The sequence below is a fragment of the Aptenodytes patagonicus genome, chromosome 1 (assembly GCF_965638725.1).
Source record: "Aptenodytes patagonicus chromosome 1, bAptPat1.pri.cur, whole genome shotgun sequence".
Taxonomy (NCBI): domain Eukaryota; kingdom Metazoa; phylum Chordata; class Aves; order Sphenisciformes; family Spheniscidae; genus Aptenodytes; species Aptenodytes patagonicus.
Window position 1 is genome coordinate 116,340,084 of NC_134949.1, and position 12,998 is coordinate 116,353,081.

A 12,998-nucleotide genomic window follows, 5' to 3' on the forward strand; every position below is an offset into this window, starting at 1 on the left:
TAAGTAACAAAACCAAAAGCATTTTGAAAAGCACATCTTTTTCCTAGTAAACACTGACTTGGGAATACATTTCTTCAGGTGAATGGCATTCTTTTCAATGGAATGGAGAATTAAAAACTGCACATTTATCACAGCCATCAAAAGCAAGAGTCATAAGCAAGAAAACATAATGTTTAAAGAAGCCTTTCATAATCTGCATAATTTAGATAATTTACACTCAAACCATCAAATACTATCTCCTCCTTTTAATAGATTTTTTCTCACTTTTCTTCACAAAACTTCTCAGCAAAAATTCTAAATATCTTCAAATAACATTGTGAAAAGTCTTCAATAGTTATTAAAGTGTTGTTGTATTTAAAAAACACAAAATATCTGAATTTTAATAATGTATAACAAGGTTAGTATGGAAACTGATGAATACAAAAATTAAATAGCTCCCCTATGGAGTTCTCCCATTGGGTTACTTACAGTCAATATAGCAAATTTTTGTGCACCATTCCCAGACAGAAATAAGAAGCTTCTATCAACACTTGGATTATGCTCCTAGAGTCTTCCTCCAAAGACAATTCCTGGACTCCATTAGAGTTAGTCTCCTGTCTTACAAATCAGCTCTGGAAGATACAAGAAGAGTAGCAGTGTCTGGGTTAGTCATAGCCCGAAGGAGGGAAGAAGCTCATTCTGAAACTTTTGATTCCTACTGACACGTTCATTGGCATGTACTTGGGTAGGTAAAACCAATTTGTGCTCCTGGATCTAAAAACTGTAATAACGAATTTCAGTGCTAAGTTTAATTTAGCCAATTTAGACCATGACTTTTGAACCTCTGAGAGTCAAATGAATATCATCATAATTTGTATTCCAGAATATGGCTGAAGCATTTCCTGCTTGTTACTGTCTACAGTGCTTTTCTCTTCATACCAGTAGGCTTGTACTCAGAACCGTAGCTGCAGAGTGTGCAAGGCTGAGTATAAAAGAACAGGGGAAGTTAAGAGAAAGAACTTTCAGTGTTGACAAACCTTTAGAAAGGCTTATTTCTTCAAGGAACTTTGAGAAAAGAAAACTGATAGTTTGTGTCACTAGATTTCTTAGTCTCCCGTCTAAGAAGATATCCACTGAAGCTCAAAAATATAATGATGATAATTAAAACAAGGATGCATGTAGTTATTCAAAACTTTTCTTTAAGGTGTCTTAGTGCACACTCTGTCTTCAGGTAGCATTGTCAGGAATTTATTGAACAGATTGTGCTTGTTCCTGCTGTCTGCATGTGACTTTTTTTTTTTTTTTTTCCATATGACACAAAACTCTTTACTTGTTTATATTTAGAAGATTGTAACAGAGAAAAACAGCTGAAGCTAGAAGAAGAGAATCTGAGAAGTACAATAGAAACACTGTTCAAAAAGTAAAGAGAAAGGGAAAAAGACATTTTCCTGCTCTTGAAGCAAGTGTGACTGTGATTTCAACTACTTTTTCACAGGAAGAATGTAGAAACTTTTTTCTAACATTCTAACTTCTAAGGAAGTAAGTAAATACAGAGAAAGTTAGTTTCTGATGATACATTTTTTTTCCCATATTCCAGACATAAAAATGTTCTCTGAAGTAGTAGAAGAGATCCCAGAGATTAAAGCCAGGATACTGAAGCAGGTAGGAAGAATCTGTTTTGTTAGTTTTAATTTTATAAACTATAGAATATACTAGCTTTTAAAATTTTTATTTTATACTGTTTAATGGAAATGTATTCTTTCAATCTTAAAACTTATTTATTAATAAAGTTAACTGAAGAACTGGCACCAAGGACTTTCATACCTAAAAGTGAAATGACTCAAAAACCCTGCAATACTGAGGCATTTTCACAAGTTCCTAATTTTCCAAAATATACCTTCAGAGTATCTAGAAGGTAGCAAATTATTTTACCATATAAGTAGCATAAGCCAACTTCCAAAGCAGATTGCAAAAAAGCTAGGAGAAAAAAAACAACCTCCAGACACTTGTCATTACAGCAGCAAGGAAATGAAAAGCATTTCTAAACTGTGAAAGAATTTGTGATGCTGCATAAGGCTTTGTTATCCACTTTAATAGCCTGATATGGAACATCCAAAGTAAAGGTCATAATTTTTACTGCTTTCCATAACATTAACAATTCTGTGAAGAATGTACCTGTCCTTCCCACAAAACATACAGTACCAAGTTACTTAAACTTCATGGAATCTAGTACAACTTCACACACAGATGTGTCTGAATTATTCCTGACAATACACCACAGCTGCAACACCAAAGGCTTTTTCTGTTAATATAGGTGTTTTTTGCAAAGGGTAAACTATGATCATATACATCAGTTGCCACTGTAGATATTCCACATTCCTGGAATTCAGCAGCAAATACTGGGATATTCTGTATGTGCATAACTTTTGATGTAGTAAATTAGTGATTTCTTCTGTGACTGTACTTACCTGGGTAGCCCTCATGAAAGTCACAGCTGACTCTTGTGATTGCTGTCTTTCCAAAGGTGATAGTCACTCTTTTGTCCAATGGGAATAGATTATTTTCTGACATCCCTCAGTAATGTGGTACAAAAAAAAGAGCCTTTGTTTACACAGAATTTTTGCACCTCTGAGAAATCATCCCAAAGATATGAACTAGTCACTGCTTGCAAACAGGCTCTGAAAATGATTGCTTAAACATGATCCCAGGAGTTCAGTTAAAGTACAGGATTCCATGTCCATAAAAATCTAATTACACTGGAAATTCACTATGTGGTAGAAAACTTGCAGATATTCCTCTTCCAACTTGTTGTCAGTTGTGTGATTTCCCTTCAGAAGTGTCAGTGCATTTAGGGGATCTCTAGTAAAGGAAATTAAAAGTACATTTTAATTGATAGCTACAAATGAGGTTGGTTCCCTCTTGTGTTTTTGGAAAGTCTCCTGACTCAAAGCACGTTTATATTAATATACATGACTACACACAGGTGTACAGACTAAGTAGCATACAGTAAAGTGTAAAGTTTGCAGACACAGCTGCAAATTCAGTGTTACAACTACATTTCACTTACACCATAGTAACTACATGTAAGACACTAATTTTCATCTGTTTGCATGAGAAAAAACTTGTCCCAAGTGTGTCTGTTTATTGATCAAAAAAAGAATATTTCTTAAGCTTGAGAGTAAAGAAGAATATTTACAACCTTTGATTAACTTTCTGAAACCCTTGTGTGCTTATCCAAGTACAAACTGAAGTGTAAGATGGTCAAAATTCAGTTCCTAATGTTTTTCCAGCTCTTTCTACTCTCCTTAATTTTCTTTCACCCAGTCTAATTCGTGTCCATAATCTAAAGTTCAAATTTGAGTCATTGGCTTTTGAAGTTTGCAACCAATTCTGAGTTCTACCAATTGTTCTTGTACAATGTCGGGACTTCCTGTGTATGAGTGTTAACAAGAGTCAGCATCGAGGTTTTCCTCCTTACTTTTTCTTTAAATACTGCTTAACATATTCCTAAAGAAATGTCAGAGAAAAGAAGTTCTAGGACCAAACTGTAGAATTATTGCTGCCTTTCATGTTTTTGTATGTCTTCTTGCCACATTAAACCTGGTTGGGCATCACTGTAACGCTTCAGTTGTTAGCTTTGAAATTACATCTACATGATAAAACTACATCTATTTTGCCATTCATTCATGTGTTAACAGGGTTGTACAGAAAAATGTGATTAAAATGATTGCTCATAGTCATGAATAATGATGACAAGATTTCCTAAGGCTTTTAACAATGCCGATTTCCCTTGAAATAGGTTTTGTTATGGACATAATTTTAATACAACTTTACTCATAGTCTCTCAGCAGTGCTTATTAGCTCAGACACAGTACTGCACCAGTATGGTTATCAAAATCAGCTCTACATCGCTCCTACGTCACATACAGACAGAATTCACCTATATCACAGGCTGCATTACTGGTTTTTGGATGCCTTGGCGTGGAATTCTGAACTGAATAAGGAGATTAATGTTCTCGTTCAGTTCCCAAGGAAAATTAATGATCTCAGAATAAGGATACAAAGAGTCTGCACAGTGACATGGAAAATGCTGGAGTCATGACAGAAATCTTCTAAAAAATGTATGCCTAACTCTCCTTCAAGAGATTAGGAGGGACAACAGATAGATTGTTTTATCTTAAGATGAAGCATTAGAATAGCAAATATGGATTATTGTGATTTATTATGCAAAATAAGCTGTTTCACTTGGGAAATTGCATATAGTCAAACATTCAATTTTTAAGAACATACTTCCAGGGAAAAAAAAAGTCTGTACATTAAGGATGCAGAGAAGTCATATTACATGTTTGGCTGCTAACTTCACAGCAGAGATTAAGTTTCTTTTCCATCCAGTACACAGTGTCAAAACATTAGCATTGAATGGGCTCTCTATAGGTTTATTTACAAGTATATATTAACTACATAGTAGGAAGTGAAATGAGCTATGTGGCTATGATATACAGATGTTCCACTTCTTTAAACAGGGAAGAAAGAAAAACTGGAATATCCAGACAACAAAATGATGTAAGATTTAGAAAACTCTTCTCATGTAGTGAGACTTCAAGGGCTGAGTTATTTTAACTCCTTCAAAATTAAACAGTGCTTGATCATGGTCTAAAACTGTCTGCAGCAGTGGAAAAATATCTGACACTACAGAGCCCTTTAATGTTTCAAACAAAAGCATAAAAAAATACTGGAAACTAAAGCCTCTGAAAGTCCAGACTATTAAAAGTTACCATTAACCATTAAAACTACTTATTAAGGGCTGTGACATTTACTTGAGAGTAGTCTTGGCTATAGCCAAGAACACCACTAACTCGCATGCCCACATAACCCACTCTCATACTAGCCCATGCATTTAGGCAGGAAGAATCCTGTGCTTTCCAGATATCCTGGACAAGTCTTTCAGTGGAGGAAGCGTGCGCCACAACCCCACTTACAGAGATTTGGTCATAGGCAGCAGACACAACTGACAGAAAAGGAAAGCATGTGATACAGTGCCTTCATATATTCATCTCAAAGGGTGTAGGCGACTCTTACCTGGATGGTAGCAGACTTGGTCTCCTTTTGTGGGCCTTAGGTGTCTGGGTTGCAATTAAAGGAAATGCATCCTTTAGGGGATGTTAGGATAACTTCTATACTCTGGTTCTGTTCTTGGTGTCCCCAGTTTGTATTAATTTTTCTCTCCCATGCCTTCCCCCCTCCCTGAGTAACTCAGGAATTGCAGTGATTTATTAACTCACTCAGGAAATCTTTTCAATATTCTTCCCCTGTATTATTGACTTCTTTTATCTCTTTGGAACAGCTGCTCCTCTGGCATATAACGTCTTCTCTTTTACTTTGATTAAACTCTTAGCAAAATATTAACCTACTGGAGAAAAATGTTCTTCTCCTCCCTTTCTCGGGAAACAATGTGTACATCTAAGGGTAGAACATTTTAATACACTGATCTTGTATTTTATATCATATGGCTATGTAAATTAGCAGCTTGGTGTAAACAGGATGTTAAAGAATCTGTCCTAATCATGTTGCCCTAATAGGTCTTGACTGACACCAGGGATGGCTGTAATGAACAAAGAGTTATCCTGAGAGTCGTTTCTTTACAGTCTGAAAGTCTTAAGTTTAGGACCTTAATTTACCCTAAAACCCCTTCTAAATTGTCTCTATTTTAAATTTAATCAAGTCATTTAATTGTTGCTCTCTGGTTCCCAACACAAATAACTTCACAGAAAGCAACCAGTCAGCCTGATAAAATAGCCCTGTTCAGCTGAATTGAATAATTCCTTTGACATCACTGAGAGGACTGAGAGGACTGGCTTATTATTTCTATATTCTACTTCTCTTAGTTGTAGAACAAGACCACCTAATTATTATAGATTTGATTGAGATAAAAGTAACTTTTGCTAATAATTGATTGTGTTATTGATTAAAGGGGAAGTAAAGACCAATTTTTTAAGTATGTTTGATCAAAGCCAGTCATGGGTTTTGTACCAGTCATTGATTTTTTTTTTTTTTTTAATATATTTCATAAGAAGAACAATAGGTTCACTTAGAGAAAAAAGAAGAAAGAAAATGGCTTAGACCTACAATTTAATACAGCTGCAACAGAAAGACAAGAACATGAGAAATATATCCTTATAATAATGCACACAGAGGTCATTTTCAGAATAATTTTTCATTACCTACATATCTTAAACAAACAAACATAAATCCAACAAACACTAAGCAATTATGCAATTATAACATTAGCTTGCATGATTAGTGTGTATAATAATATAAATTAATAACCTTTCAAAACTCTTGCAAGATCTTGGTGAGATAGTCAGTACAAATGGCCTGGTAATAAAAATAAATTTTATGTTTTAAACTAAAACAAAACAAAACAAAAGAAAACAAAACAAACTCATAAAAGTGAAAGATATAATAAACTGAAATATAACAATGTATTTATTAATATACCATGAGATAACAAATATATTATATCCTGACAACCTCAACTCAGATATTTAGGAGACACAACGTCTAATTAGGAATTCTGAGTAAATAACTACTTTTCAAGAAGAGGTCAAAATGGTAAAATTTCAACAAAGCTTACTTTCAATTTATTATGAGAATGTAGCTTTCTAGTTGGACTTGAGTAGATTTACATAGAGTTGGCCACTGTAAGCCTACATACTTCAAGATTTCAGCATTATTCCTTGACTTTTGGCAATCAGAGCTCAAGTATATTTGGAATATCTTGTTTGAGCCATTCTTTTTTTGACCATTACCTTGATCCAAGTTCTTTTTTGGTCATATTCTCTCACTCTCTCCCCGCCCCCCGCCCCCCTCCCCTTCCTTCCTTCCTTCCTTCCTTCCTTCCTTCCTTCCTTCCTTCCTTCCTTCCTTCCTTCCTTCCTTCCTTCCTTCCTTCCTTCCTTCCTTCCTTCCTTCCTTCCTTCCTTCCTTCCTTCCTTCCTTCCTTCCTTCCTTCCTCCCTCCCTCCCTCCCTCCCTCCCCTCTTTCTTTCTTTCTTTCCTTCCTTCCTTCCTTCCTTCCTTCCTTCCTTCCTTCCTTCCTTCCTTCCTTCCTTCCTTCCTTCCTTCCTTCCTTCCTTCCTTCCTTCCTTCCTTCCTCTCTCTGTCTTTTAAACATAATAACATCTCTTATCTTTACCTTCTTACATTCTTTCTTTCAAATCCTGAACCATACTGGTGTGTCTAAGCTGACAAAATTGTAGCTTGTGATTATTTTTAATTGAATCCTTACATACATTCCTGTTGTTCTATTAAATATCTATTTAGTAAGGTACAGAGAGGTATTGGAAAAATTGCATCTAAAAAGTCAGTAACAAAATCTCATTAGCCACATGGTGTATCAAGGGAGATTAATTAAGCATAGACATCAATGCACAAATTAAATATTGTAACAGATCCATGAACGTTGAGGAACTGCATGATTGTCATTGTTTTCCACAGTGCGTCCTTTCATAAATTTATCTCAAAAGCTGAAGAACCATCAAGAATGTTTTCTGGTCGGGAGAAGAAGAAAGTGGGGAAGGTGAGAGAGAAAATTGATTTTGTCTTGATTACACGTTAAGTTTTTGTGAGCAAAATTGTGTTCCTGAATGTGTTTTTTCAATAAGACCTTTTTCAGTGAATGTGGCAAGCAATAAAAATTGATCTAAAGAATTAAAAACTGTTTTCCTTCTGTACCTTCAGCTCATTTTCATTGTAATAATTCAATTATTCAGTAATCACTCGGAGTGTGGGAGTCAACAGAGGTCTACTTCACCCATTTTGTGATTGCTCATGCATGCTCATGATCACTATGCAAAACAGCAGCCTGTTTCAGGTTATTTTTATGAGATGATGCTAAAAGTGTAGCTTCTCCAACCAAATATAACACAAATAATACTTAAGCAATCAATTTTGATGTAATGAAGAGCTGTAAATACTTATAAATTACTGAAAATCTTTTTTTTTTTTGCATGAGACACTGTCTGCTATCATGTGATCTTACAGTTATCCTTCTAACTCATAATATGCAAGAGGCAGTAAACCCATCAGTTCTGATAGCAACAAATACTTGGGCTCAGACTTAGCCTGCTGTGATTTTTGCATGTCTGTGAGCTTTGTTGGCAAAAAAGGCTATATTAGTGCCTTTCTTAACTCACTTCCTCCTGGGGTTTAAAGGAAATGCTGTGATTCCCTTCAGGATATGCATTTAGTTGAGCTGAAAAAATTATGTGATTCCAAATTAGCCATTTGTGGTGGCAGAACTGGATGTGATCATTATTTCCCATTAAGAGACAGAGTGGCATTTTCTGTTTGCTGCTAGTGTCCAGTATTCAGGATTATAATGAGAGTTTTCTGATGTTTCTTACAAAAAACACAGTAACTAGTGTGAGAAAAATCAATACAATAACATCTACAATGCTGTTTAACAAAATGTTAAAAGATGACAAGGTAGAGATTATTGGTATTGTTCCTGCATTTAAAAGCAGTACATATGGGAAAATATTCTGATATCAGTGTCCAGTTTTCAGGACATCATAATTTCTCTATCACCAATTTGTTGCTTAGGATAGTAGTGTTCAGGGAGTAAAAATAACAGAAGGGATTCAGCTTGCTTAGTGTTAGATATTATATTTGAGCTATTCACCTTAGACTCAAAGCACAGTTAAGGAAGCAAATAGCCACTTCTAGGCAACAATTCATCTGACACTTTAGGGAATACATTAGGATATTATCTGATATTAGGAACTTATCTAAATTTCTATTTCTTTCTATTGACAATGTCTTATCTTATAAATCTGTCTTACTCCCCATTTCTGTCTTACTTCAGTCTGGGCCAAGCTAATTTCTTCTCAGGTTTTCTTCTGGAAAATTCCCTTAGGAAGAGACCCAGGCATTTTTTCATCTGGCTTCAGGCAGACACTATGGATGTAGACCAAGCACAGATGTCTCCATCCAACATAATTCTTCAACACTGTCTAGGGAGGTCACTGGCTCTCAAATGCCCACAACTTCATGCAGCCTCACAGTATGAGGTCGTAAAGTTTTTTTTTGGAGGGCTGTGAAATTTCCTCCTATTATTTCAGGTTCTTTCAACTGAAAACAACATTATAAATAGTATTTGTGTCTCACACTTACAAGGATACCTCTTGGATCCAGCAGAAGCCTGTTATGCTACAAAGCAATGACTGTGGAGAAGGCTAGTCTTCTCCTGAGGACAATTTTGCACAAATTACCTCAGCACCCAGTATTCTATCCCAGGTGTAATTCAGGAAAAAAGTATAGCTGAAATGTATGGTGACTTGTGCAGATGAAAATACCTACTATGTAGACCATTATATTTGGTAAGGTGGATCCCAGACTGTATTTCTGAATTGTACAGAAACTATTTTACAATGACACCTACTCAGTTGTGTAGGTGTAGGTATGTAACCATCTTGGATGTAGCATGTAACAAACATTAAGTTGTTATGCATAAATGACAATCTTTTTCCACTAGTATCTTTTGGGGCTATTTTAGAAGATTGTACTCTCCTCAGAGCTGTCTTTAGACAACTTAATTTTTTCTTCCTTTTTAAATAAAGGAGCCTTTACAGTTAGTGATGTTAGCATTAAAAAACCTGAAACCTGTGTCTGTTGGACTCGTTTGCTTTTTGGCTGCTGATACTGGCTGCTAGATCAGACTATGATTATGTGAAAATTATGCTTTTTAACTCTATTGTACATCTTTAGTTCTTTCCACGGTTTCCAAAACCTTTTAACAGTATTCTTCTACTATTTTTCACTAGTTTAAGATGTTATCTTCATTATGGATAGAATTTTAGGGAAGGAAAAGAGAATAAAAATGAGAACAAAAGTATATAAAATCAAACTGTATCTCTCTTGAACGCTGAGTGTGGCTTTGGTTCTCCTCTATCTCAAAAAGCTAAGCCTGGAAATCACTCATGAGATAGTGACAAGGATGATCAAAGGTTGGAAAGGTTTCTGTAGCAGACATAACAAAATGCTACTAAACTAAGCTTGAACAAGAAATAACCAAAGTAAGATTAGATAGAAATCTCAAAAATTATCGCTGGTAAACAGAAAGGAAATGAGGATCAATTAATCACATTCTCTTCTAGCAGAAGATTGAGTTAGTAGTTGGAAAATGCAAAACCCCCAAACAAAAAACAAAAAATCCCTCACTAAAGCCAGTACTTCTTATATAATATAATAAGATGTGGAGTTTCCTAGGATGTTGTGGACATTAAATTTTGCTTGGATTCAAAAGGACACAAGTTGGTGCAGAAAAGCCACTGAGGCTCATTCTAAAAATGTCAGTTCTGACTCAGAAAGCCTCAAGCTGTTGAAGGCTGGGAGAGCACTCTGCGTGAGCATTACTGTATGGTTTCTTTGTTCCTGTACTATTCCATAGACATCCCCTGTTGCCCATTGCTGGAAATAATATAGAGCAAAATGCACTTTTTAGCCTAACTTATTATGACTAACATTTACTACAGCTGTGTAAAAATGTATTAGACTGTTTGTCAGTAGGCAGCTTGTCAAGAGCTAAACTGCTTCTTACACTCCTTTCCCAATTTATATTTTGTTTGAGGTTTTATTTTTGTTTTTGTTGTTTTTTTCCCCAGTAAACTAAGCTGTAATTACTTCTTAAATCAGAGATTGTTATCAGTCCAGAATTTGTATGACACATTTTTCAACCTTAATTCAAAGAGTTCCATAGTTTTCACTTCTTTCTGCTCTCTCTTGTTTAAAAGAATACAAATTCTATGCTTTATATTTGCATGGCATGCAGTGCTCTTCAAGGTAGCTTCATTCTTAAGATCCCTTTAGTTGAAATAACTGAAACCTATTGAAGAAGGTTTCATGAGGTACTTCAGAATTAGTTATTGTCAAAATAAGGATTAAGTTCTTGTCTGTTGTTTGGTAATGCAAAATGGTCTATGGTTTATATTTTCCCTATGGGAACTTTAACTGCTTTTATGGGAATTTTAACTGCTCTACTCTCCCGTTCAAGATATTTTTTTTTAGTTTGCTTAATCTCACAACTAAACACTCTTCAAAATCAGTTTGAAATATGAAGCCTGATACAGGTCTGTTCTATGCACGTACTGGAGCACCATCTTTGCATAGCACAAGTGGTTCCAGCACCTGCAGAGCCCTGCTCCCCATAAGCATGTGGGACAGTCCACTATCAATTGACTAATTATGCTAATATTAATAAAGAAGAATGCAGCATCACTGGATATTTACTTACTGAGGAAGAGACATGATATCATAGGTATAATAAAAACATAAAATTTAGGACAAGAGGAATAAGATAATTTAATGGTATGATATTCTACATTTCCTCTTGCAAAGTCTGCTCAAATCTCATTGCTTAAGCACCATTACAAGAACAATTAAGCACTTGTGAAAGTTATAGATGAGTCAGAGTTCAGTTTAATCTTTTCATATGTGTATGTTTACACACATACAGGCATGCTCATCTCTTTTATTCTTTCCCAATTACTGTCCATTTTTCTTCACTTTTTTATAACTCTTCATACTCTGTAGATTAGCTTAACCTTCATTACAACACTGGCAATGAGAAGAAATGCATTATTCTTTTGTAGGAACTATTATTCCTTTTATGTGAAACTAATAATAATGTGGCACTTCTCTCCTGCTATTACATGATCACCCAAGAACTGAGAACTCATTGATACAACATACATATATATAGTAACCAAGGAAACACGTCAGAAAACAACAATAAGAAATTAATTCAAGCAAATCTGTACACGTACAGACAGCTGTGGGAAATGAAATCTAGATTAACAAAAATAGATTAGTCTCATAAAGATTTCCTTTGCCAAAGGCACAGAAGCATACTATCACATAAAGATGCTACTTCTTACAAGGAGCAGCATTTCAACAGCAAAGTTCATAGCTTTCTTTAGACATTGTAGGTGGAAAAAAAAAATTGAAGTGAGAAGAACTCAGGAGTGAGTGATCTTTTTTGTCAAACAGACAAACAAACAAACAAAAAAAATCAGTGTTCTTTACTCCTACTAGCTCTGCTTGTTCATTCTTTTTAAAATTAGAAATATAATTTTCTCTAATGAAATTAAAAGACAAACACTGAAGTTCCTGTTCATAGATTTGGTTGAATAAACTGATTTGCTGAAAGCAGTCTACTTTGCTTCACTTTCAGAAGTTTTGTTTTATGTTTCAAGATTTAATGAAGACCAATCCCTCTTCTGAAGTTGAGAGAGCTGGTGAGATATGGTAGTTTTCTCTTTTCATGCCTTCCCTCACACTGGTTGTGGGAAGTTTTCTCCCTTTCTTACAGCTATTCTTGCATCTCTTTCAGAATGTGTTCTTGTATCTCAATAAAGTAAGCTTTCCTGAAGGAGGTTTAATCTTGTAATTTGTATGTACTGTGCTATATCCTGGGGTTAGAGGAGGATTTAGAGCTACAGAAGCTTGGAAAATATGATTTCATTACCATTTTCTTCTCTGAAGTAAACTTTCTCAGAAATTTCCCATTTTAAATGCCCATTAAAAAAAAAAAAAAAAGGTTCATTTCTAATAAATTGGCTAAAACTATATTAATAACATTTCAATTACATCTTTTTCTACAGATATGTTGCCTTAAAAAATACCCTTTCCATTGGACTGAAGACTTTGTAGTTCCAGAGTGTAGGAAAATACTAACACCTTGACATAAATTTTCAGAACTGGGTTATAATTTAGGGTGTGTCTACATCTGATAATTTTTCAGATATGGTGAAACCTCTATATTATCCATTTAAAGAATATTTACTTAGCAAGCGGAATGTGGAGGCCATTGGAATCCTCAGCATTTTATACTTGTATTGGTCAAATAAAGATCTCAAAACATTTTGAATACTGAAAATGCAGAAAAATTGTTTTACTCTCAAATTAATCTTTAAGCTTCTTAAGACAATAAGAGCATGTATGAAGATTGACAGTGGGTCA